Source organism: Lissotriton helveticus, chromosome 4_1 (assembly GCF_964261635.1).
Source record: "Lissotriton helveticus chromosome 4_1, aLisHel1.1, whole genome shotgun sequence".
Classification (NCBI taxonomy): Eukaryota; Metazoa; Chordata; class Amphibia; order Caudata; family Salamandridae; genus Lissotriton; species Lissotriton helveticus.
In genome coordinates this window covers 410,098,021-410,125,033 of record NC_136063.1, presented here as the reverse complement: position 1 = coordinate 410,125,033, position 27,013 = coordinate 410,098,021, and positions in this window count along the sequence as shown.

The following is a 27,013-nucleotide window of genomic DNA, read 5'->3' as shown; positions in this document are numbered from 1 at the left end:
GTATTTCATGAGGACTCAAACCTGTCTTCCTGTCAGGTATGCTCCTTAGGGTCATTAGGACAAGTGGTAATGCATCCACCCATTTGAGTCCTGTGGCTAAACATATTTTCCTAAGTCTGTTTTTGATTGTTCCATTCACTTGTTCAACCACCCCAGAAGCCTCCGGTCTGTAGGCACATTGCAATGTTGGTTGAATGTCCAGTGCCTCACATATTAATTGAATGATTTCATTCTGGAAATTACTTTCTCTGTCTGTTTCGATTGTCACTGGAAAACCATATCTAGGAATAAGTTCCATCAGCAACAGTTTGGCTACTGTCACTCCATCATTTCTCCTAGTCAGGTAAGCCTCCACCCAACGAGAGAATAAGCAAACAATCACTAGGAACGTAATTTGTTACATTGTGGCATTTCAATGAAGTCGAGTTGCATTCTGGTAAAAGCACCTCCCTCCCGTCCTATGGATCCCAGACTCACAACTGTTTTCCATCCTGGATTCAACTGTTGGCATATAAGACATCTCTGACAAAGGCGTTCAGCAATTATGCAAAACTTTGGGTTATATCACGTTTGTTTAAAGAGTCTAATCATTGCATCTCTGCCATTGTTTGCCTGTCCATGGTACATCCGTGCCATGTTAGAAATCATTCTATCAGGCACGACTGGTCTTTCATCCCAGTAAGCCCAGACTTCATCTTCCTCTCTTTGTCTACAACCTGCTTTTAACCATTTGTCCTTTTCTACCTCACTCGCTTCTTCCTGCAATTGCCTCACTTCCACTATGTTGGTAAGCATTAAAGGGCAAGAAACATGTTCTTTTTCTCTTTCCCGGTTCATGGAAGTCATGTGCCTTAATCATCTCCATTCTGGTGAGCAGCACATTTCACAACAGCAATCATTTTTGGGCAGCTGCATCACCTCAAGCAACATTTTCACAAACTCACCATTCCTTATTGGAGATCCTGAAGAAGTCAAATATCCTCTCTGGGACCATATTTGTCCGAAATCATGCACAACTCCAAACCCATACTGACTATCAGTTACTAAGGTAATTCAGACACACTTTCCCAATTTACAAGCTCGAATCAAAGCAATCAGCTCAGCAACTTGTGCTGAACGTATTCCTTTCAAACAGGACACTTCCATTATAGGTGCCACTGTGCATACAGCATATGCAGCACTCAAAATTACCTCATCAGTTCTCAAACATGATCCATCCAGAAACATCACATAATCTGATTCTTCCAGAGGTTCATCTTCAATGTCAGGTCGTGGTTTTGTACAATACTCGAGTACATCCAGACATTTATGATCAACATCATCTTTGACTTCAACATCCAATGCATCAGGCAATAAGGTTGAAGGATTCCCATTTACAAATCTGGCAATTGTCATATTGTCTGCACCCAAAATCACTTTCTCATATCTAGTCAAACAACTATTGGTCATAAACTGAGTTCTGGTGTGTGTCAAAAATATTTCAACTGAATGTGGGACATAAACCTTGACAGGATATCCCATCACAATGCCTTCACTCAGCTCCAAACTCACACTTGCAGCAGCTACAGCTTTGAAACCTCCAGGTAATGCTTTTGCTACTGGATCTAAAACAGCTGAGAAGTATGTAATTGGTCTTCTCATTCTTCCATGTCTCTGTATTAGAACTGAAAGCTACACCCATCTCTCTCACTGCAATAAAGTTCAAATTCTTTCTCATTATCAAGCATGCCTAGCGCTGACGCTTCGCATAAGCAGTTTTTCAATTGTTCAAAAGCTTCCATCTCCTTCTCATTTAGCACTATAGGATCTTTCACATCTCCTTTAGTCAGTCCCAGTAAAGGTTTTGCAATCAATGAGAACCCACTTATCCACTGTCAGCAGGGGGACTCATTCCTTTTATAGTTCTGATTCTTTCAGTGGTCACTTTTCTCATTCCTTTTTCAATCTTATGACATAGGTACTGTACTTCTTGCTGACAAAACTGCAATTTTGAAGGAGACACTTTATGTCCTCCCTCTGCCAAGTGGTTTAACAGTGCAATAGTATCAGAAATGCAAGCTTCTTTGGTCCCTGATGCCACTAACAGGTCTTCAATATACTGAACCAAAACTGATTTTTTTAAGGCGTTTTCAAACTTTCTAGGGATTTCTTCAGTATTTGATTAAAAATTGAAGGACTTTCTGTATACCCTTGAGGAATTCGGCACCAAGTCAAAATGCGCTCGCCAAACCTGAAAGTAAAAACTGGTTGGCTATCAGGTTGTAATGGAATTGTAAAGAATGCATTACACAAGTCAATGACGGTGTACCATTCGGCATCATGCGGAATTTGGTATAAGATCACAGCTGGATTTGGCACAATCTGACAACATGTAACAACACTTTTGTTTACCTTTCTCAAATTCTGTACTATCCTAAGAGTTCCATTTGGCTTTTTCAGTCCCATTATAGGTGAATTATATGGACTGCTCGTTATTTCTTTTAAAATCCCTTGCTCAATCATTTTATTAATCACTGGGGTTACTCCTTCAATAATTTCTGGTGTCAATTTATACTGTGGAGTATTTGGGTAGACTGCTTCTTCTTTCACTGTAATCTTTACAGGATGTATTCCTTTCATTAAACCTATATCTTCTCCAGTAAAATCCCATCCCTCACTTTTAAGAGTTTCTTTTAATTCAATAGGAATCTTTTCTCTGTCACATACAATCAATCAATCTATTTGTAGAGTGCGCTATTTACCTGTGAGGGTCTCAAGGGGCTGAGGGGGGGTGTAAGCTTCGCTACTGTTCGAAGAGCCAGGTCTTGAGGAGTCTTCTGAAGGCGAGTAGGTCTTCGGTCTGCCGTAGGTGGGTAGGAAGGGTGTTCCAGGCCTTGGCGGCGAGGTAGGAGAAGGATCTGCCGCCTGAGGTTGTTCGTTGGATGTGGGGGACGGCGGCGAGGGCGAGGCTGGTGGAGCGGAGCTGGCGGCGAGGGGTGTGGATGCTGAGTCTGCTGTTCAGGTAGGCTAGTATGGCGTTGTGGAGTGCTTTGTGTGCGTGGGTGAGGAGTTTGAAGGTGATCCTCTTGTCGACGGGGAGCCAGTGTAGGTTTCTCAGGTGGGGGGTGATGTGGCTGCGGCGGGGGACATTGATGATCAGTCGGGCGGAGGCATTTTGGACGCGCTGTAGTCGTCGTAGGTGTTTGGCTGGGATTCCGGCGTAGAGTGCGTTGCCATAGTCCAGCCTGCTGCTGACGAGGGCCTGTGTCATCATTCTTCTTGTTTCGGTCGAGATCCACTTGTAGATCCTGCGGAGCATGCGGAGGGTGTTGTAGCAGGAGGAGGAGACGGCATTGACCTGTTTGGACATGGAGAGGGAGGAGTCGAGGATGAATCCAAGATTGCGTGCGTGGTCGGTAGGTGTCGGTGCTGTCCCCAGAGTGGTTGGCCAGCAGGAATCGTCCCAGGCTGAGGGGTTGGGTCCAAGGATGAGGACCTCCGTCTTGTCTGAGTTCAGTTTCAGACGGCTGCTCCTCATCCAGTCGGCGATGGCCTTCATTCCGTTGTGGATGTTGGGTTTGGCGGTGCATGGGTCCTTGGTGAGGGAGAGGATGAGCTGAGTGTCGTCAGCGTAGGAGATGATGTTGAGGTTGTGGTGGCGGGCCACTTGTGCAAGGGGGGCCATGTAGATGTTGAACAGCGTCGGGCTGAGGGAGGAGCCCTGGGGGACACCGCAGATGATGTTGGTGGCTTTGGATCGGAAAGGTGGGAGGTGGACGCTCTGGGATCTGTCGGAGAGGAAGGATGTGGTCCAGTCGAGGGCCTTCTCTTAGATACCGGCTTCTTGGAGGTGTGTTTTTAGAGTGCGATGGCAGACCGTGTTGAAGGTGGCCGAGAGGTCCAGGAGGATGAGGGCAGATGTTTCGCCGTTGTCTAATTGGCGCCTGATGTCGTCTGTGGCGGCGATGAGGGCTGTCTCGGTGCTGTGGTTTCGTCTGAAACCGGATTGGGACGGGTCCAGGATGTTGTTGTCTTCGAGGTGGCGGGTCAGTTGCATGTTGACGATTTTCTCGATGACCTTCATGGGATCGGGAGTAGGGAGATGGGCCAGAAGTTCTTGAGGTCCTTGGTGTCCGCCTTGGGCTTTTTGAGGAGGGCGTTGATTTCGGCGTGCTTCCAGCTTTCCGGGAATGTCGCTGTTTCGAAGGAGATGTTGATGATCTTCCGTAGTTGGGGTGCGATGGCTGCTTCTACCTTGTTAAATATGTGGTGTGGGCACGGGTCTGTCGGTGATCTTGAGTGGATGGAGTTCATGACCTTGCGTGTCTCGCCGTCGCTGACGTTGGACCAGTGGGTCAGGCGGTTGGTGCTGTTGGTGTTCGGGAGAGGGGTGGAGTCTGGCGTGGTCGGGTTGGTCGTGGTGTTGAAGCTTTCGTGGATGTCGGCGATCTTGTAGTGGAAGAAGATGGCCAGTGAGTCGCACAGTTCCTGTGAGGGCGGGATGTCGTTGGTGTTGGTGCTGGGGTTAGAGAGTTCTTTTACAATGCAGAAGAGCTATTTGCTGTCTTGTGCGTTGTTATCCAGGCGGTCTTTGAAGGAGGATCTCTTTGCTGATCTGATGAGGTGGTGGTGTCTGCGGGTGGCGTCTTTGAGGACTGCGTGGTTGTCTGGTGTGCGTTCGTGGAGCCATTTCTTCTCCAGCTTCCGGTGTGCGCGCTTGGAGGCCAGGAGCTCGTCGGTGAACCAGGTGGCTCTTTTGCTGGCGTGGTTGTTGGAGGGTTTCTTCAGTGGGGCGAGGGTGTTGGCACAGTCATTGATCCACTGTCTGAGGTTGCGGGCTGCGGCGTCTGGGTTGGTGGGGTCGGTGGGTGGGTTCTTGGAGAGGGTGGTGAACAGCTGATCTTCGGTGACTTTGCTCCAGCAGTGGCGAGACAGCTGTTGGGTGCGATGGTGCGTGGTTGGTTTTTTGAAGGTGAAGTGAATGCAGCGGTGGTCGGTCCAGTGGGGTTCGGATGTATGGTCGAAGGTGACGTGGGTGCTTGTAGAGAAGATGGCATCCAGCGTGTGGCCGGCGGCTTGGGTGGGCACGATGACGAATTGTCTGAGGCCGAGGTTGGCGAGGTTGGCGATCAGCATGGAGGAGTTGGCGTTGTTGTGGTTCTCGAGGTGGAAGTTCAGGTCCCCAATGAGGATGTAGTCTGTAGAGGCGAGTGCTGGTGAGGTCGGCGATGGAGTCGCTGAAGCGGGCCCGGGGTCCGGGGGTCTGTAGATGAGAGTTCCTCTGAGGGTGGTGTTGGGGTCGGTGTGGATCCGGAAGTGCAGGTGTTCGGCGGTGTTGAGGTAGTCGTCTGCGTGGGTGGTGACCTTGAGGGTGGACTTGTGGACGATGGCTATTCCTCCTCCGATGCTATTGGTGCGGTCCCTGCGGGTGATCTTGTATCCGTCTGGGATGGCTACGGCGATGTCTGGTGCAGAGGAGTCGTTCCACCACATCTCGGTCAGTAAGGCTACGTCCGGGCCTGTGGTGTCGAGCAGGTCCCAGAGCTCGATGGCGTGTTTGCTTGCGGAGCGGGTGTTGAGGAGAATGCAGCGGAGGTGGTTGGGTCTGGTTCTTGATGGTTGGATCGTTCTGTCGCAGGTGATCTACAGCTGCGGCAGGAGAAGGGTCCGTGGGTATGTTTCGGGGCGGCCTGGTTGCAGCGTTGGTCTCGGCCGGTGTTGAGAGCGTGGAGGGAGTCGGCGTAGTAGCTGAGTCTGGGTTGGGTGCGGTGGGGGTGCTGGGGCCTGGGGTTCTGGCGCTGGGCGCGGTCCAGCACGGACGGGCGCAGACAGGCTTGTCTTAGGTGCCCCCGCTGAGCAGCGGCCACGTAGCGGCCTCCATATGAGGGGATGTGGGAGGGAGGAGCAGCTGGGAGGCGGGAGCGGGGCGGCGAATGGAATTGCAGGTGGGTGGGGCCGCAGGGACGCATCGGCTGGAAAAATGGGCGGGGGCCGCGGGAGAACTGGGCACAGGAAGGAAAAACAAGTTTAGGTAAGAAAACAAGTACAGCCACAGAGGAATAAAAACAAGTCTGGGCAAAAAAGCAAGTACAGGCACAGGGGAATAAAAACAAGTCTGGGCAAGAAACCAAGTACAGGCACAGAGGAATAAAAACAAGTCTGGGCAAGAAACCAAGTACAGGCACAGGGGAATTAAAACAAGTCTGGGCAAGAAAGCAAGTACAGGCACAGGGGAATAAAAACAAGTCTGGGCAAGAAAGCAATTTAGGCACAGGGGAAAAATACAATATTAGGCAAAAACAAGGCAGGCAGAGCCATGCAGCAGCGTGGGGAGCGACCTGCCTGCGAGCAGGGTCATACAGGGAACATTCCACTCTTTTCTGAATCGATTATTGACATGGTCACTTTATACAAAAGATCATTATGTGCTGTTTGAAAGCAATGCCATCTGGAGTACAGTAAATGGCACAGTTCATTTTACAGGGTATGTTGTGTCCTAGCAAATTTACAGGACTACTATCACATACCACAAAACAATGCATTTCTTTAAAGGAACCTATTTCCACCTCCACTGGTTGTGTGAGAGGGGTTTGAATCTGCCTAATCATTACACCTACAACTTGCATGTATTCTCCTGAGAGAGGAAGGTTTGGAATTTCTATTGATCTAACTGTTGAACGTGTAGCACCAGTATCCACTAAAAAGGTTACATTTACATTATTCACCTTTCCATCCACAAAGGGACCAGACTGATCTACCTTTAGAGTTGCGCCAGGCATGCACTCCACTTCCTCTCCTAGGCACCGTCAGTAACTCCCATCTGATTCATTTCCATCCAGTTTCAACCAATACTGGGAAACAGCTGCACACGCCAATCTTTTTACCTGCTCTCCTCCGTAGAATCCTGTCTCTGCACTGTATCTCTGAGGGTTTACACTCTGTGGAAGAGATGGTTGTGGCACCTGACTCTGCTGAGTAACTATCTGTTGTTGTGGCGGTGATTGCTGATTCACCTCATTCTGCACCTGTGGATTCAATCATTTTCTGTATAAATTTTTAGAGGCAACTTACACTCGTCCTTCCAATGCCCTACCTTGCCGCAATTATGACATGGCCATTTCTTTTTAGCCTCATCTATGTTCATTTGACTTTTTGCTTTACCAATATTAAATTTCGATTTAGTCTGACCTATTTAATTTGCTTGGTTAATCAATTGTGCTTCTTGTCGTTCAGCAACTTTCACTAGTGCCCACATAGCTTTTTCTTTAAGCTTACGCTGTCTTGCTTCAATGTCATCACTACAATATTTCGCATACCTCAACAATTCATCAACTGTACTAGACTGCCAACACATCTTATGCTGCTTTATCATGTCACCTATTTCAGGTCTCAATCCAAGCACAAATCGATAAACAAAATGACATATCTTTCTCACTTAAAGTCTCATATCCGCTATATTGTTTGAAAACTAGAAGTAATCTTGCCAAATAAGGATGTACAGATTCTTTAGGTTCTTGAATAGTCCTATCTATCTTTACCCAATCTGTTTCTTTTGGAGGAATTTTATTTTTCAAAAAGGTTATGACCTGTTCATATTTACTCATTACTTCCGGACCTGGAGCTCCTGTTTTTGCATCTCTTGGATATTCTTCCTTCGGCCAATCAATAGTAATTTTACATTCTGTCCACAAATCTGCAGGTACAACTATGTTAAACAATCCATCTAAATCTTCCCACAGAACATTTGAAACTTTCACAAACCTATCTACTTGTCTATACCATTCTACAGGTTTTTCTCGTAATCTTGGGAAATCATTTGGGAATGACAATATGTCCTGTCTACTCCATCGCACATGTACATAACTTCCTCCTGGTATTTCTCTCTTTGGATATTCTGCTACCATTGGTTCTTTTTCTTTGACAGGAAAAGCTAGCGATGCTTTATCAAGAGTTTCTTCCTTCTTTATCCACCTACTTCTCCATCGACCTACGTCTCCCCATTTTCTTAATCATACAATCAATTCTTTTATCTGGGTCAATCGTCCCGAAGTATTCAAATTCTCTATATCTTTTTCAGTGAAATCTATTCTGTAAGGTTCCTGTAACATTTACATTTTTGAAAATTCTACTCCTAATTCATTTGCTGTTCTTTCTAATTTATCTTGCAAGTTCTTGGCTCTCCAAGTTATACTTTTGCACATAAACATTACCTTGTCATCTTGATATGATTTTAATCTATCAGTACCAATTGTTCCAATAATCAACTCTTCCATTTCTATTTTTAGTCTTACTACATCTAAAAGCTTTGGTTCTGTATCTTTCTTTTTTTTTTGTCCTCATTTGCCTTGCCCCCCATTCAGAATCGCCAACCACCTTGTGTGCCGCACACCAGAAGACTTCAAATCTTTACCATCTCCTGTATCAAGACACAAATTAATGTTACTGGCGGAAGGAGAATTCTAAAAAATATGGAGGGAGGAGAGTGGAGTGCATACGCACTTTGACTCTTGCTCCATCTCGGTATTTTCAACCTGCCGGACCAATAATTTTTTCAAAGGGGGCCCTTGTCCTTGGTCCATGGAGTATACCAGGCATAATCATTGGACCCGGGGAAAGAAAAAAACCAAAAAAAAACCCCGGAGCCTTTATCTCCACTGAACCAACAAGTCCCAAAAGGCCAAATTTCTTTTTTTGCCAGGTCTAGCGAGGTCCATTTTAGATGTTTCATATAGCGATGTTCACCAACCCGAATGTGAAGGGACCGTATTCTCCACCCAAACTTTACAGATTTGTCTCCTGGCCAGCAAAATAGCATAAAACAAAAAGGACCTTGCCTGGCCGGTTATACCTGCCTCGAAGCCAAAGATGATTAATGGCAACGTAAAGGACAACAAGATGTTTAAGATGGATTCCAAAGTCCTTTTTACTTTATCCCAGAAACTGGCAATGTAGGGACAGTCCATAAACATATGCACGTCAGATGCTTCACTATAATTACATTTATTACACTTCTTTCCTGGGAGGAATTTAGAGAGTCTTAGGGGTGAGAGGTAGGCCCGATGTACCGTGAAGAGATGGTTTCGCCTAAGCCAGGCTGGTTTCACGATTTTGTAAAGAAGGGTGAAAGAATTTACCCAAATCTCCTCAAATAGGAACCCTATCTCTTCCTCCCACAATTCGTCGGGAAGAACAAGGTCTCCATCAGCCGCTTCCAACAGACTCCAATACCATAGGGCCACCTCTTTGCCCCCCCCTTGCCGGTCTACCAACTGCTGTTCCAGGCTGCATGTCTTTCCCAATGGAACCCCTTTCCTGCTCAACACCCTGGCCCAGCTTTCCAGTTGTAGATATTTAAATTTAGAAAAGCCCGGGCCGACCAATTCCCGTAATTCCTCCCAGGCTCTCAACCTCCCACCAGCCACTAGCTCCCCCATCTTACAAGCCCAGCCTCTCTCACCGGGATGGACAATCTATCTTGTAGGCATAATGGTAGCCCAGGGGAGTTCCATATCGGTGCATAGTTGGAATAATAGGCCAACCCTATTCTCTTCCTAATCTGAGACCAGGCTGTGACCAAGGATGATAAGATTTTTAATTTAACCTTTTAAAAAAACTTCTGGTCCCCAAATTTAAATAGGAATCCATCAGTTGACAGGTCCACTCCTATCAGCATAGCTTTAAACATCGTCCCAGAAGATGTGCCAACTGGTGTTTTTAGAAGCATTCTTATATGGGACAGCTGAAAAGCCCATGCATAATACTGCAGATCCGGCAAAGCAAGCCCCCCTTTCTCCCTCCTCCTCCTCAACTTTTTCCACGCTAGTCGGGTGGATTTATAATTCCATACGAAGGAGTTAATTTCTCGCTGGCTTTTGTCCAGTAATTTGGCGTCAAAGGCCAGAGGGATGGTGTTGAAAATAAAAATAAATTTAGGCAGGATAGACATCTTGATCAGGTTGACCCTTCCCAAGATTGTTAATGGGAGGTGACTCCATGATTTCATTAACTTCTTGCACTCATTATGTATACGCGCCAAGTTAATTTGAGCTATGTCCCTTATGTCTTGAACCACCTGTATGCCGAGGTACCTCATGGAAGTTGTCACCCCAAGATGTAAGTTGGGGATATTCCAAGCCATGATCTCTGTTTTGCTGGCATTAATCTCGTACCCTGATATACGCCCGAACTCCTCCGCCCTCTTAATTACAACAGGAAATGCTTCGTCTGGATCCGATGTAAAGATAAGGATGATGTCTGCATATAATGCGACCCGCCTCTCCCACTCTCCAAATTTAAACGATGGAAAATTATGATCTCCCCGCAAAATCTGAGCGAAAGGTTCGATGTACAGATCGAAGAGGAGGGGAGAGAGCGGGCATCCCTGCCTCTTTCCCCTCGTGATTTTAAAAGGTTCGGTCAGAACTCCATTTATCAACAGCCTTGCCGATGGAGCGCTATACATCAGAGAAATGACACGACAAAAGCCCTCGCCAAAGCCAAACTTCTTCAGAACCGCCTCCAGGTATAACCAATTGACCCTGTCGAAGGTTTTTGTCGCGTCTAAGGTGAGTGTGGCCAGGGGGAAGAGAAAAGGTTGTAGCAATATCTATGGACCCTACCAAATCATATGTTAAATCAGAGAGCTGCCTCCCTTTAATGAACCCCTTCTGTCTTGCTGTATGATTTCTCCAATTACAGCCCCCAATCTTGCGGACAAAATGGACGCAAAGATCTTATAGTCGCTGTTTAAAAGGGAAATTGGTCTGTAAGATCTGCATTCTGTTAAATCCTTTCCTGGCTTGGGGATTAGAGCTATAGTCGCCTCCCCCCAAGATTTTGGGGGGGCTTCCCCCTTCCTAAGTATTCTATTGAATAGGGACGTCAGGGTTGGAATGACAGCACCCCCCAGGACTCGATATAATTCACCTGGCAGTCCATCCGGACCAGCAGCCTTCCCTTGCTTTAATTGCCCGATGGCCTTACTCACTTCAACATCTGTGATGGTCATCTCCAGACAGTTACTCTGGACTGTTGAGAGAGTGGGCAAAGAAATATTGCCTAGCCATGTATCCCTTTTGGCCTCGTCATTCCGGGTATCCTCCCTATCGATCTTCTCAAAGAACTCGAAGAATGCTCTCCCTATCTCCTGCATAGAGGTCCTTGTGAGGGACTCTCACTCCACTTTAATCTCTCTGATGTAGCTCTTGGCTTGATCCACTTTAACTTTCCAAGCCAGTATCCGTCTCGCCGCCTCTCCAAATTCAAAATGCGAGATCTTACTGGCCTCCCATCTCTTCATCACCCTTTCCTGAAGAATATTCTCCAGCTGACTTTTCATTACTCCTAATTGCTTTTGCTCCTCCGGGGACCCAATAGAGTGCCCCAACTTATTCTCAAAGAGCCTCATCTCCTCCTCGAGCCTATTTATCATTTCCTGATATGTTTTCCGCCTATAAGAGGCTCTATTTGTGATACATCCTCTGAGAAAAGCTTTTAAAGTTTCCCAGACTGTTGCTATTGCTGCAGAGTCTAGGTTGATCTCCAGAAAAGATGCTGTTTCAGATACTAAGAAACCCACTTCCTCCTCCTCCAACAACATAGTGCGGTCAAACGACCAGAAAGGATGTTTTACATGAGGTTCTATTTTGAGAATAAACATTAGGGCTGAATGGTCTGACAGGTGGGACGGGAGATATTCGATGATGGTTAGTATGTCTTTAAGACTGTAACTAAATAAAGCATAATCTATTCTTGATTTGTGCTTATATTTTAAATTACGGAAGGAAACCCCTAGTTTGTTACCGGCTCTTTCCCGCCATAAATCTGCCAAGCCAAGTTGAGTAATGGCTGCGATGAGGGTCTGTCTTGATTTGGAGGGTACACTGGGTCTAGAGCTAGATGTTTTATCTAATTTGGGATTGAGCACGATATTAAAATCACCCAGCCAAACTACAGGATCTAGAGAAGGGATCAAATGACTACTGATGGTATCGAGGAAAGATGTATCATCCGAATTAGGACCGTAATATCCAACCATTGTACAAATCCATCCATCAACTGAAATTCTCAGCAGTAGCCATCTCCCGCTTTGGTCCTCCTTGGAGTCCAAGATCTGAACTTTCGCAGATTTTTTACAAATAAAGAGGATTCCTCTTATGTTAGCGTTATGATCCGTGCAGTGGAATCTGTCTATCCATCTGTGCTTTTTCAATAACCCATTAACCTCTGCCTTCAAAAGATGTGTCTCCTGCAACACAATGATCTGCGCGGGGGAGTCCCTAAGATATTGCATTATTCGATCTCTTCTCCTCCTCACGCGCAGACCATTGACATTCCAGGACAAGAACTGGACTGACATCAGCGTTTAAATTTCCACCTCCCCCTCCATATTCCCTCCTGACTAATGTTCTGAACAAAAATTGAGTAGCTACCCAGCTAAAATGCCAACCATTCTTGTGGAGAGCAACTTTATGAGGATTTTTTATCGTTTTCCCCCTCACCCCAACACACCCCCCACCCCTGGAAAACCCACCCATACTTACTCCGACTAGATGTATAGCCGGATTTGCGTCCACCGACAACTCCCCCTCTCCGCACCGCCTCATACTGTTGGACCAAGCAGATGACCAAAACTCCAGCTGTCGGGAGACATTACCTTATCCTACTCCAGTGCTCTTTTTTGTTGTTTTTGCTAACATATGTTCCCCTCCCCTGTTATGTGCACAAACCTTTTTCGATTTATATATATATATATTTTTTTTTTTCCTTCACCTTTTACTTTTTATACCTTGATTTACCTTGATTTTTTTTCCCTCCCCCTCCTTCCCCCCTCCTTAGTAAGGCCACATTTCGACCCTTAATGCGAAACATTGCTAACCAAGGGAATAACTTTAATATTCCTCTCCCACTTTGTCTAGTTTTCCACTGTTTTGCCTTATATTCGCGATCCCGAGATCACAAAAAAAGAGGAAGAGAGGGATAAAGAGAAGAGAAACATGAACCATACAGGCTGTCATTCTACCAATAGGGATAGGGTGGAGCATTAAAGAATAAAGTCAGAAATTCTAGGCTAAACCCCTCCCTGGGAGTGAATGTGATTGTCAATGGAGTCCAAAAGCTCATCGGCCTCCGCTGATGATCGAATATTGTGCATTTTATTATTGTACATCACACTTAGGAACGCGGGGAACCGCATCTGCACCGTTGCCCCTAGAGACCTGAACTTGTCCATTCGCTGGCATAGCTCCCACTGCCTGTCCAGAGTAGATTTAGACAGGTCCGACCGTATATCGAAAGTGAAATCCAGACCCTTCAGTGTTTTTGCCTTCAATGCCAAATTCAAAATTTTCTCCTTCAGAGAATAAGTAAGGAAATTGACCAGGATCTTTCTGGTTTTTGTTCTGCCCGGTTTTAAACGGAAGGGGTCACGATGAATCCGTTGAATGTCCTTATCAAGCACCTCCACTGTTTCCTGGAGGTCCAGAGAGTCCCTTAGTAACTTGATTACGAACGCCTTGAGATCCCCACCCTCTTTACCCTCCGGGATCTTCAAAAGCCGAACGTTGTTTCTCCGTGAGTAATTCTCCAATGATTCCACCCTCTCACGCATGACTTCTCCCTCTCGCCGCAGATTTTGAATTTTGGATTCAGCTATCTCGAGACTAGATTTCAATAGACCCACTGCCCCTTCCAGCACCTCCGTTCTCCCACAAAGGCCGTCCACCTTTCTCTCTAAAATCTCACATGAGGACCTTATATCATTTTGGTTAGCCTTGGAGACTGAGAAATCATTTCTTATCTCTTCCCTCATTGAGGTTATGGATGCCACTAGAGTTTCCAGTGTATTCCCGACACTGTTTCCACCAGTGCCTTCCTCCTCCACCTCCTCCGCCTCCACTCCCCCTTCAACTGTGTTACCAGTCCCCACCAGCGCTTTTAATGCATTATCTTGGGAGCCAGGGTCCCCTTCAGCTTCTGGTGTAATAGATACATCCGCCATCCCGGGCGGTGTCGGTACGGGTGTGGGTATGACTGCTGATGATGGTATTGTGGATGTTAATAGTCGAGTGTCAGCAGCTGGCAGCAGGTCCAATACCTGGGGTAGCACCTTAAAGAAAGAGCGCAGGGAGGGAGTAACCCTTGTCGTATTATTCCTCCCCTGCCCCTGGTTTTTACCCCCTTCTGGTTGGCCTCGGTCCCCCCTCCTGTGCATACCTCCTTCGCCGATCCCGCAGTGCCAGCACCCCCTGCTGATTTACCCGGACTTTCTCTTTCACTGATGGTGCATTCTGGGATTTGTTGTTTTTTACTAGTTTTCTGTTTTTTTCTCTGTTTCCTTTGGCCTTGGGCTTTGGGAGTCTGCTTGAGGGTTTGTTTCTTGCTGGAGTTTTTTGAGTTAATGGCAAAAATAGTGGGAGCAGAACCCCCACCGCCCCTTCCACCTTACTTCTAGTATCCTGATCCAGATCCTGTTCCAGCTCAGCTCTTCCTGGAACTCCAGAGGACTCCGTTGTTTCCAAAAAAGAATCTGGCGTGCACGAGTGGGACACTTTCTGCGAGCCGGCATCAGCCCCTCTGTTACTACTCAATCCGCTCGACAGGAGCCCCCGGGCGGCCGCTCTACGGCTGCACCTAAGCTCCACGGCTGCCCGACTCCAGTGAGGCAGAGAGACGGGAGAGGGGAGTCGTATCCCCGGAGACAGACACATCCGCGGGGCAAACTAAAAGGTGAGGGTCCGACGGGCAATACGGCCAAAAAAATAGCGTGAGACGCGGTGAAACTAGGCTCTCTTCACATCGGAGGGAGTATCATGCCTTCACTGCTCCATTTCGGGTCAAAGCAAAAGCTGTCTAAAACCAGCTGCGAAGCGGTGCTTTGGAGAGCTGTCCGGATGCGCGCACCACTCTAGCCAGTGGCCGCCATGTTTTCCCCAACACCCTGTATCTTTCTTTTGTAAAGGTTTAACCCAATCATTCAATTCTTCTGCCGTTGGCCCTACAGGAGTTTTAGATAAATCTATTTTATCCATGCTTCTTTCTGGGGTTTCAGTTGCCGATTCAGATCCCATTGGAACTCTATATCTTGGACTTTGATTCATCGTTAAATCATCAGGTGGGGTCATTCTAATTGTACTTTTTGTCTCATTAAGATCAGGATAAATCTTTTCTCGTTCTTTTTGCATACTAGAGTTTAAAGGTATTGTTAACGAATGCTCATCTATTTTTTGATTCTCAAATACTCATATCACAGGACCTATAGTTACGGGTACAGTTACAGCTTCTACATTTCTCGTTAATTCTTTTATTTTCTCAGCTAATTCATTTGTTGATTTTTCTAATTCAGAAGTACTAGGTTTTATAGTTTGTGTTATTTCTTGTTCAAATTGGTTCTTCAATTCGGTATATCTGTTTGGGGTTTTATCCATTTCAGTCTCCATTGGTGGTGCATTGGGTGTCACCACTGCGGAAGTCAGTTGATATGGAGGGGGTCTCTTATTTAAAATATCCTCCAACACTTCATCTTCTATATCACTGATTCCACATCCTCTCTGTTCTGTCATTCCATGTTTTCACTTTTCTGTACATTTTCTCCCTACTATCTTGTCCACTGTTCTGACAGGATACATACCATCCTACATATCAGCACACCTCCAACTTTTCATTCTACTCTCATGAGTCGATCCCCATAACCCTCTTGAGTTATATTTGTTTTCTCGGGCATCTCGAAATCTTTCTCTCTCTCTCTCTCATACATCTCATCTTCCCATTCCGTTAAAGCCTCAAAATGTGTTGGTCTAGGTCTCGGTTCAAGTTTAATAATTTTCTCTCTTAAGTTTCATATCACTGCTGCGGTAAATGAACCTAATTCTGGGAATGCCCACACTCCATCGTCTTTAATACATTTCACCCAATTTTCTAACCAAATGCAAGTATGATAGCCATATTTCGTCATCATATATGATGCAGGCATTTTCGGCGGAGGAAGCACTTTTTCCTCTCTAGTGACTATTTCTTTGTCTTTCTTAAAAAGATTCTTGATTTTCTTAAACCATGAAGGTTTCTCTTTTTCTTGCTCATAATAATAATCCATTTCCCTCAGAATTTTTCTCTACAAAATCAAATCGCACACTTTTCAATCTATTTGGCTATTTCGTCCTATCCTAGCGCGAAACATACTAACGTACCAATCAGAACAGCTCACGTCACACTCACACGGACCTATCCCAGCGCTAAACACACTAACACACCAATTAGAACAGCTCACGTCACACTCATGCGGATCTATCCCAGCATGAAACACACTATTGCACCAATTAGAATAGATTCATGCTTTCCGCAACTGACCAATCCTTCTTGCTGATGTCAGTTCTACTCCTGCTTCTTGTAGCCCCTCCTTTACAAAAACTATCGGCACTGTATTTACAACCTCTTCTTTAACAAAACTCAATTAGTTACTTACACAAAAAAAATTCCAATGCCAATTTCTCTAAACCAAAGAGATAGTCTGTTCAGGCATACAAGAATTCTATATTTGAAGTAGGCAGCGCTTACCTCTACCCTACCACAGAATTTCGTTTCGCCGATAAAGTAGCACTTCCCTCTACCTTACCCTTCTAACAAGCAAGAGGCAACCCCGTTTCTCTGGGGATAAGACACATGTGGAGACTATACTGCTCATGAGAATTAAGGCCAGAGTTTCACAAGAATACTTATCGCTATTTAACTCGACTCAATACATACAAGAATTCCCTAACATAACAACTTTCTGTGTTATCACAATATTGAAATTAGACAATGCACAATTTCATGTGACTTGTCTTGTCACATACATCCACTTCCTACTTCCCAGAAGCTTAAAAATTCCGACTACATATAAAGTAATATAAACTCAACATGTAGTGTTAAACATAAAACGTCAATAATCAATAATCTCCAAAATGACCTATAGAAACCGTATCTCTGCTCCTAGGAAAACTGTTGCAGCGGTTTTATCCTAAAACTCTCCACTTACATCACCAATTCAGGAACATCTTATTCTTACTCATCGATGGGGACCATAACACCGCGAGTCACACATACACATACACACCCTTCAAATTACACCTGTCCCTGAATCAGTGATAAGTAGACAAGGCTGCAAGACATACCTTATTATTCTATACAGTGACTTTCTACATTAGAATTTCTAAAACGCTCTAAAGTCATAGAGAATAGCATCAAGGTACTCCGCTATTTGGTCAATGGACCAACTAGTAGGAATCAGTTGATGGCGAAAAAGTCCAGCTCAATCACATTATTCCCATAACTTTAATATTTAATCAACATTACTTCATTTTAATAATCACAGCCTCAAGTTTATATTTTATATAATTTTATCTAAATCATTAAGAAAAATTCTATATTTTAAAGTTTTTTTTATACAAGTACATTCTAAGCATTTAGTAAAATATTTTAAGCAAAGAAAAATAAAACCTCATTGTCCCTTGGCCATAGAGCGATGATAGAACATAAGAACATAGAACAGGTTCCCAAGCTGACTGTCTTTTCTAACCTCCTTGATGTCTCCCTCCCGACTTAGAATCTCTGCAACAAATCTTGTTTCTCATCCCCATCAAAAGTTAAAGTCCAAAAATTTTCAAAGTCTCTTGCACCAAAGAAAAATCGTCCCAACCGACACAATGTTGTGGTGCAATTGAAAAAGGTCACACCAAGATCATTTCACAAGACATTTTATACCCTTTCACTAACTAACTAATTTCAAAATTTTAACTTTTAGGGGCTTCACTCGTCTCTCATTGGTCCATTGGAGGGGTGGCGTTGATCACCTCCTTGTTAAAATCAGTTCGTAAAAGTGAAAAATCATTCCACAGTTTCCCATGAGCTAACAACTTTTTTCTATGTGTACTTGTATATTCATTTTGTATCAGTTCCACGCATTCAGTTTTTCAATGTTCATACATTCCCAGGGTTTTAAATTCAGACAACTTTGGCACAACTCTCGTCTGTAGGCCAGGCTGGCCATGACATCTCTTTTCTCGGGGCATAAGCCATTCACATGTGACTAAATTCTCTCTTTTACACATACGTGAGGGCCATTTTTTTTTTTTTCCCATCTTCCACCATTTGCGTTTCAGCAGCCACTTTTTAGACTAGACCGTTCAGGCCAAATTGGGAACTATTTTGAAAACAAACTCAACAGAAATTATATATTTAGATATAACAAACAAACCCTTCTGTTTACCTCCCACCTTCTAATTTTTCCTCTGTTAGGTGTTACCTAGCGAAGCAACATATACATGTTTTTACTCACCATTTGTATTCTTTTGCCACAATTAAATTTTTACCTCAAGCCCAAATACATGCATTTTATTCTCATCATTACAGCTCTATATTAGTTTGACTTATATTTTATTAGTAAGTTAGGTTTTTGCAAGTAGCAGTTAGTTTTCCACGTAAAGTGTCAAAATCATTGTGTACTTTGTTGATTAGTTTACATGCTTCACACAATTAATATTAGTATAGTTATGAGGGGATAACTTTTAGGGGGTACAAAACATTTTTGTTTCTCCCCTGCTCCATTACAGGTACACATTGACTTATCCCTCCCTGAACTTTTTATGATGGGATCGAGGGTGTTGGGATTTTTCCCCTATGTCATACGTCATGTTGCGTGGGTATGGGGAATGGTGGTACAGAAAGTAATCATGAGAGCTCCTTATGCTCCCGAAACTCCACTGTGGGTAGTAACTCAAACAGATAGAGCAAGTAATGAATGTTAACAAATGGAAGGAGGGTGGCTGTCTTTTGATGGGGGACATATATACTGTGGAGCGGTGCATAACCAGAGAGGAATCAAATTACATTTTCAATTAGGCAGGGGACATTACCAACAGAGGGCTAAGATCTCAGCGGTAGCCGGAGAGTTGTGGCCTGCATTTCCACAAGAGCCACAGGTCACAACAGTAATGCAGATGATAACCACCCTAGCATGGGGGCGACGATTGGTCTCACACATATACAGAGCACTGCATGAGGATATTCCCACGGCTCCCCTTCCACTACGGATGAAATGGGATGATACAATGGGCGAGCCCTTACGGAGACGCAATGGCAGGAAGTTCATGAAGGGGTCAAACAAATAAGTTCCAACATACGCTTTAAATTAGTCCAATATAATGTGGTACACGCGACATATCTCACTCCCTGAAAACTGCACAAAGTGTACTCGGAACGTGCAGATACGTGTCCCAGATGCAAAGGCTCTGGGACATGCCCTGAGCTGGGGCCCTACAGGGGAGAGATCATAGATACTTTGCAGACTGTCACAGGATGAATCATACTAGCCACTATCAAAGGGGTGCTGTTGGGACTACTACCCACACCAAAAGCTAAGAAACTTACTAGGAGGTTCAAACAGCTGGGGCTCGTAATAGAAAAGAGGCGAATAGCAATCCACTTGCTGAGCCCAGATCCATCCCAGTACGGGAGACTAATTAATGATATGATACAGTGGACCACTGCAGAGTCAGTGAGGATGAAAAAGGTTAGGAGGGATTATAAACTTAAGGATGACATGAGGGCCTGGCATCTAATGATCACAGACTTACCTTAATGAAAAGATCGATCAGTGAGGGAAGAGCTTTCCTTACATCCCACTCAGGAAGGGACGGGCTTGTTATCAATGCTTGAGGCCCCTCACACAACTGAGAATAATACAGACAGTTGGGGCATATGATTGAACGGATGGTTTCTGAACCCCAAAGTGAATGTTGCTACCCATGAGCAAGGAGGGGGAAGTATAGGAAGGGGGGCAAGTTTATAGTTCCCATTACCAAGTTTAAGGGGACACACAAAAAAAGTGATATTGACATAGAAGTTATCTGATTTTTGAGTTGAAGTAGCCAAAATAATGACAACAGCCTATGTTGGAAGTACATGTCTACAGAATAATTGAAATCAAGAACATTGTACCTAATGTAATATTTGGAAAAGTATTGTTGTCAAGCAAATGTCACAAAAAGCATTTTAAAAAAAGAATATCCTAATTATACATTTTACAAAATGAATTTTCAATTCAATAATTATTATTATTTAACATGAATTATTCATTAATTATAATTAATTGCCTTCCCACCCTTCACCCCTACAAATGCCAGAATCCGCACCCAAAAACAAATTAAAAATGCAATTAATTTGCATAATTAATTATCAAAGAAATAATTTAAAATTATCAAAAATAATTAATAATTAATTTACTTTCCACCCCGTACCCCTACACACCCCATAAACCGCACCTAAAATATAACTTACAAAATAAATTACACAAGTTACATATTTAACTATCAATTAAATATTAGTAATTTAAAATTAATTGTTAATTAACTATAAGTAATTTACTACCTACCCTGTACCCCTACAAACCTCAACTAAACCTTCTTCTTTTGATTGAGTCTTTTTCTACACTCCTAAAATGACTCCTGCTTCTTCCTTTCTGTGCCAACTGCTGGCCACCACATTTTGATTTTTTTATCTCTTTTTTTATTAGATTTTTCGATGTGTACGTGAGCTATGAAGTTGTTTAAGCTGTTGCATTTCGCAGCTGCTTATTATAGAGAACTGTTGACTTATGCCTCGACATTATGCATCCATTTAACAGTTTTATCAATAATTTGCCATGAGGTTTTCAGTCACAAAGTGTATCGCATATCATCATCTATGAATGACATGCTACAGCGTAGATTATTGGTTAAGACAACTCTTCCGAAGTTATTGAGGGGTGTACTATGCATCAATGCTTAGATTGCGTAATTTCTAGTACACCATTAACCATGGAGGTGGGCTATAACAAAAAGGTGAAAAATCAACATATATTAGGGTATAAATCTGAACAACAAATCTAGCTCCTGGTCACCTCGGTTAGCACTTCCCTAGGGTTGCCAAAGCTGGCATGTATTTTGGCAGTAGTTCATGGCCTTCTATGGAGTGGGCACGTCCGCTCGCCCTTTTCGCTCTCTTGTTACCGTGGCTTGCTCTGTGTAGCCTGCTATTTTTAGTGTATGTTTTTAGAGGGTGGTGGCAGCTGGATTTGGGGATGGCGTGTCATTGTTAGCGCGGCCAATATTGTGTCCCAGCTAGTGGGGAGAGGGACCTTGCGGATACCTAACGTATCCTCTCAATGGAGTGCATCGCTTTCCCCTTTAGCCCAAGTAAGCAGCGAACGTCTCCACAATATTATGTGAGGGGGGTCAGGGTCTTTCCACCTCTTGGTGATCAGTCTTTTCACCACTGCATTCCTTAAGTGTAAGAACCTAGAGGTGACTCTGTTGTTGCGGTTTCTCCAGTATAAGTGTAGAATATATGTGTACCATTAGGGCGGGAGGACACAGTCCGTGTATTGTAACAGAGTATCTGCCACTGCTTTCCAGTAGTCAAGCAGGGCACGGCACCCCCAGAGCATACGTAGGCGGTCCGCATCAGCAAGTGAGCATCTTGGGCATGCGGCATCTTGGCGCTTGAAGTACTTGCCTCCATCTTCTTTCCTTTTATTATACCCCCCCACCGACTTCCTTTCGCCCCCACTACCTTTATTCCTTGTGATCTTTGCTTTCTTGACATTGTGAGTTCAGTAACTTCTACTCTTCCTTCACAAAGTTTGCTAATATCTTTTCATCCTGATCTTACTTTCCCTCTTCTTTCCTAATAAAATTCCTACTCCCTTGGGTCTACAGTTTCTTTCCTCTCCATGTGTCTCCTCACACAAGCCTCCTTTGCCTTGGCTAACAAACTATTTCTGCACAATTAAGAAATGGTGTAAAGTAACTCAATTCTCTCCTTTCACTTAAATCGTATGACACTGCCTCACTGCATGCTAAACAACATTATGACTTCTAGATAATATCCTCTCTCTTCACTCCCAGAGCCTTTCCTAAATTTGTAATCACCTCCTCTCCCATTCTACTCATGACCCCTCTGCCAGTGACATCTAAAGGATTTTTGGGGGTCCACGCAAGAGATATTTTGGTTCAGACGACTTTAAATTAAGTACACATTTTTAGCTAATTCAAGCCCTCACTATGTCATAACCGAATTATACATAAATGGTTTAGAAGCTGCCAGCATCCGCCAATCCAAACAGTACCAAATGAAAGTTTGAACAAATATATCTTTTGGGTGAAGCTAGATTTTTTGTTTTGTAACAAGAATATTTTACACGGAATTCAGTATCTAACCAGCCTGTTCTCCCTTTGGAGGCACGATATGGTAAGGATGATGTTAGACCTGGCCCTTTTTGCAGGTTTATCCCCAAACCTTTTCCCTTTTGCCTCCCATTTTTCTAACCTGTTTTGTTGGCAATATGACTCTGGGCACTTTACCACTGCTGATCAGTGCTATGGTGCATATGCTCTCTTTAAATTATGATTGGTTAGCCATGATTGACATATTTGATTCATTGGTAATTCCCTAGCAAAGTGCACCGTGTGTGCCCAAGGCCTGTAAATCAAATGCCACCCTCATCAGTAGCCTTTCAAATGGATCTCAGGCCTGCCACTGTAGTGTCTGCATGCACATTTCTTAACTGCCATGTCGACCTGGCAAGTGCATCCACTTGCCACGCCCTAACCTTCCCTTTTTGAACATGTAAGTCACCCATAAGGTAGGCCCAAGGTACCCCCATGGGTATGGTGAGTGTATGGTAAAGGAAGGAGAAGTGCTGGTGTGTTTTACATTCCCTGATAGTGAAATACTGAGTATTTCGTTTTTAATATTGAAAGGACTAACGCTCCCATAGGCTATAATTGGAGTTGCATTATAGCATTTTACATGTGTAATTTTCAATTGGGATCAGCTAAAAATTTGGAGATTAGGCTCTCTGAACTCAGAATTTATTAGCCAACCTTTTACCAAAGGTGTTTTTTAAATTGTGTGTTTGAAAATGCCACTTTTCGAAAGTGAGAGAAGGGGGGGGGGGGTGTCTTAGCCAACACATTCCAATGATGCTAAACCAATTTAACAGACTAAAGGCCATCACTTCAATTGATATGGACTATAAGAATTTATTTGCTACTTCGCTCTGTGCACTTTACTCCACATGTAATCATGGTTCCGGTAAGTGGCACTTAAAAAGAATTTCTTCAGATTTGAGGAGACAATCTGATGGAGCAAGGATTCGCATATACACGACTTGCTTGAATTCATGAACCTCGAGTAATATGTAACAAAGTAATCCAACCTGTTTGTCTTACTAATTTCCCTGTTATTCTGACATTTTGGTGTCCCAGTGAAGCTTGCCTATGTGTTTACTAACATTAATACGCTTGCCACTGAAAATGGCCGCTGCTTGGCGGGGTTTCTTCTGCGCATGCGTTAGTCACACTCACGTGACATACTCGCAGTTCTGGTGGGAAATGTTTGCTCATGCGCAATACAGCTAAAATGGCCGCTTTGTCTCCTCATATGCTCTGTGCTTGCAAAGCTGCTTTTGCAAAGTTGTTTGTTCCGCATTTACCCTAACGCTATAGATATTATAAAGTAAGGGGTATAGAGTAGCTATTCATGGTATACAGTGTATTCATTTATTTCTGTGTTTTAATTTGTTTTCGCTTACTTTTCATGTACCGCGGTTCTGAGGGTCTGAGAGACACTCGTAACGCCATGTTGAGCATCCTTACTGCGCATGACAGTCTTCTGCTGGTGGCATTGAATCCATGCCAACCAGAGGTCCCTGCCAGGAGGCTCCTGAGAAAGTGACCTGCGACCTAGCAGAAGAAACTGAAATTTTCTGCAAATGCAACAAATGTATTATTTTCCATTGTACTCTGTAGAGCATGTCATGGGAACCCCAAAATCAATAGGCAGTCCCAGAAATGTTAATACCGGCTTGTAGAAATCAAATGTGATTGGTGTGTTGACCTATCCTACTTGGTGACCAATCGAAATTGGGGATTCTGACACTTGCAACATTTGGGGGGTGGTACACTGACCCAAAAAACAGTATAACTAGCCTAGGTTTAGCTAGAGAAATTGTCCGACTTGTCTGAATAGCTGACCTGTCACTGACCCAACGCACTCAATAGGTGACTTGATACAGAGGGCTGTGGAGCACTCTGTCCGAACTTTCCATAGACTCTAGAGGTTTTAAACCTTAAAGTGCTGGCGGAGCACTTTGCTGGGGAAATCAATAACCCAATCGGGGTTCTGGCTGATAACTGCAGAGAGGGTGGAGCGCAGGCGTTGCTTCCAAACTGCGGGTGCTGGTCTTATCCTGGTGGTCCTGTCCTGATCCTAATATGGGTTTCCTGTCCTGTCCTGGGGTGTCCATTCTGCACCTGCTGTCCTGCTGATGACGGGTTTCCTTTGGGGTCCCTCCTGTTCTTAACTGACCTGTGGCCAGGGTTGGTCTTCACACCATTCTAGGTAAATATAGTGCTGAAACTCTATAATGCACCTTTCTATTTTTCTGTCTTTTGCTTCAATAAAGACATATCTTTGCATATATTGATTTTCCATGCTTTTTCGCAAACCCACTGAATGAAAGCTCATACGATATTTGTCGTTTATTTTAGCATGTTCCATTTTCTTACCCATCCTTAGTAAAATTTCTTTTCAAGTTTATGATACATAGATGTTCTTTGTCTTTTCCCATTGTTTAGTCGATTCAAGTAATTGCACTAGTTTATTAGTATGGTCTATCTGCATTTTATCTATAGTTCCTCTTTATGGGGAAATATTTCACTGTGACATTCTAGTATGCTCTTTATTCTTCCCCGTCTTTTAGTCTCTTCAAACTAAGTTTAAATCTGAAACTACTGCCTAGCATGTTCCTTGTTCTTACCTTCCTTTAGATTCACACATGGTTGGTTTTATTTACTTCCTTTATGGATACGTGCTCTTTGAAATTCTGGTTATCGATTGTTTGCTCGTTGTAAACCTCTTATTTTCTGAGCTTGATGAATTTTAGATAAAGGTTTTCAAAACTTCTTGAGTTTGTGGTTATTATAGTACAAATAGAATATATAAAGTATAAGTATTTTGGTATCTGCCTTTTCTTCACAGCTAGCTCCCTGATTCATCGTGGTCATTAGGTACCCGTGACGGTGGAGTGGTAAGTTGGGTACAATAGAAATATATAGGAAGGAACTGGGTTACTGGTAGTAGAGTGTAAGGTCACCTGATTAATGAATATGATAAATTTAATTTTATGGGCCCGATACGTATATGGTAAATTTGGTTGGTCGGGTGACCTGCTCGCTCTATCAGTAATTTTCTGGTAGCCAGAGGATGGTTAGGGACTAGTTAAAGAAATGGTTAGGGACTAGTTAAAGAAATGGTTTTAAGGACTAGTTAAAAGTTAGGCAGGACTAGTTAAGATAGCTAGGTAGGTCGGATGCTGCTAAAAAGTTATTGCTGATAATTGTGAAAATGTTGCTGCTAAACGCATTTGCAAATGTTTTATTGCTTTGAAAATTATGAAAAGTTTTAAATTGTTTTTCTTACTGTTATATTGATAAATGTACTAACCCACTCGTTAAGTCAATGTTATATGTTGTCTGGAATCCCCGGGGAATTGAATAGCGGGTGGTGAGGAGAATCCACGCCGTGGTGAGGTCACTGGCTAGAGGAAAATTGGTGCAGGTTAGCATTTAATCATGGTTCAGGTAAGTGGCACTTAAAAAGAATTTCTTCAGATTTGAGGAGACACTCTACTGGCAAATCAAAGGGACAGGCATGGGTTGTCCCTTTGCTCCAGAGATGGCTGTACTCTTCATGGCTAGGTACGAGGACAAATGTGTCTATAATACCAACCCATTCCAGAAGAATCTTACCCAATGGTATCGTTATATCGATGATGTTTGGTGTCTCTAGAGTGAAACTGAGTCAGAATTAAACAATTTCCATGAGTGTCTCAACCTTCGACATCCGGACATCCAACGAAGAGTCGTACAACACTTACTTTTCTAGAAGTAGAGGTCTTTCCCTATCAGAACAAACTTTCTACTAGGCTTCACAAAAAGGTGACTGACTAGAATGTCATTGTGCATTATCGCAAATTCCACCCGAGGAACCTCAAAGATAACCTAGCTTATGGGCACTTTCTCAGGATCTGAAGGAACTGCTCCCGTAATGATGACTTCCAAATACATGGAGATGCGTTCTGCGAGCAGATGAAGGAATAGGGGTTCTCTAAAAAACTGCTGAAACATACATTCAAACAGAAATGGTGTAAACCAAGAGAGTCTTTACTTATCAAAACATTCAAACCCAAGATAGAGAAGTTGGTGGGTGTCTCGACACATGGAGCACACACTAATGCATTCCGGTCAATCATACAGAAAAATTGGCACCTTACAGAATTCTGAACGTGGGATTGATGTCCCTCTCTTTGCTATGAAGAAGAATATGAGCATTGGACAAAGAATTGTAAGAGCAGATTTACCCCCTTCCAGTAAAAGAAAGATCTCAGAACAATGTTCAATATGAAGCTGTTGACGGGCCACCATAAATGTGGTACCGGTATGAATTGTAGTAACACGATAGTGGGTATTGACTTCATACACGATGACATAAAGTGGACAAGGAAACAATTTTCCAACTGTAAGACAAAAAACGTCATTTATGCAATTGTTTGTCCCTGCTCACGAATTTACATTGGCAAAACGGCGCAAGAGGTTGGTCAGCGAGTAGCGCAGCACCGATCAAGGATAAAAAATAAAGTTGTGTCAGCACCTATGGTGAACCACTTAATTGACTCTAATTTCCACGAACTTGAGTTTAAATGGACTATGCTATCAGTCATTAAAGGGAAACATCCTTTACAATGAAACTTTTACAACGCAGTGCTTTTACAACGCAGGTTTTACAACGAAAACCATTACAACGCATTGCGCGGGGGGGCGCTCTAGGATAGGGAATAGATTTAATTTACTTTCCAACACCTTCCCTAGTGTCCACGGGGACTGGTGTTGGAATAGTAAATTAAACTATTCACTATCCAGCACCCCAAAGCGCTATGCGTTGTAAAGGTTTGCGTTGTAAA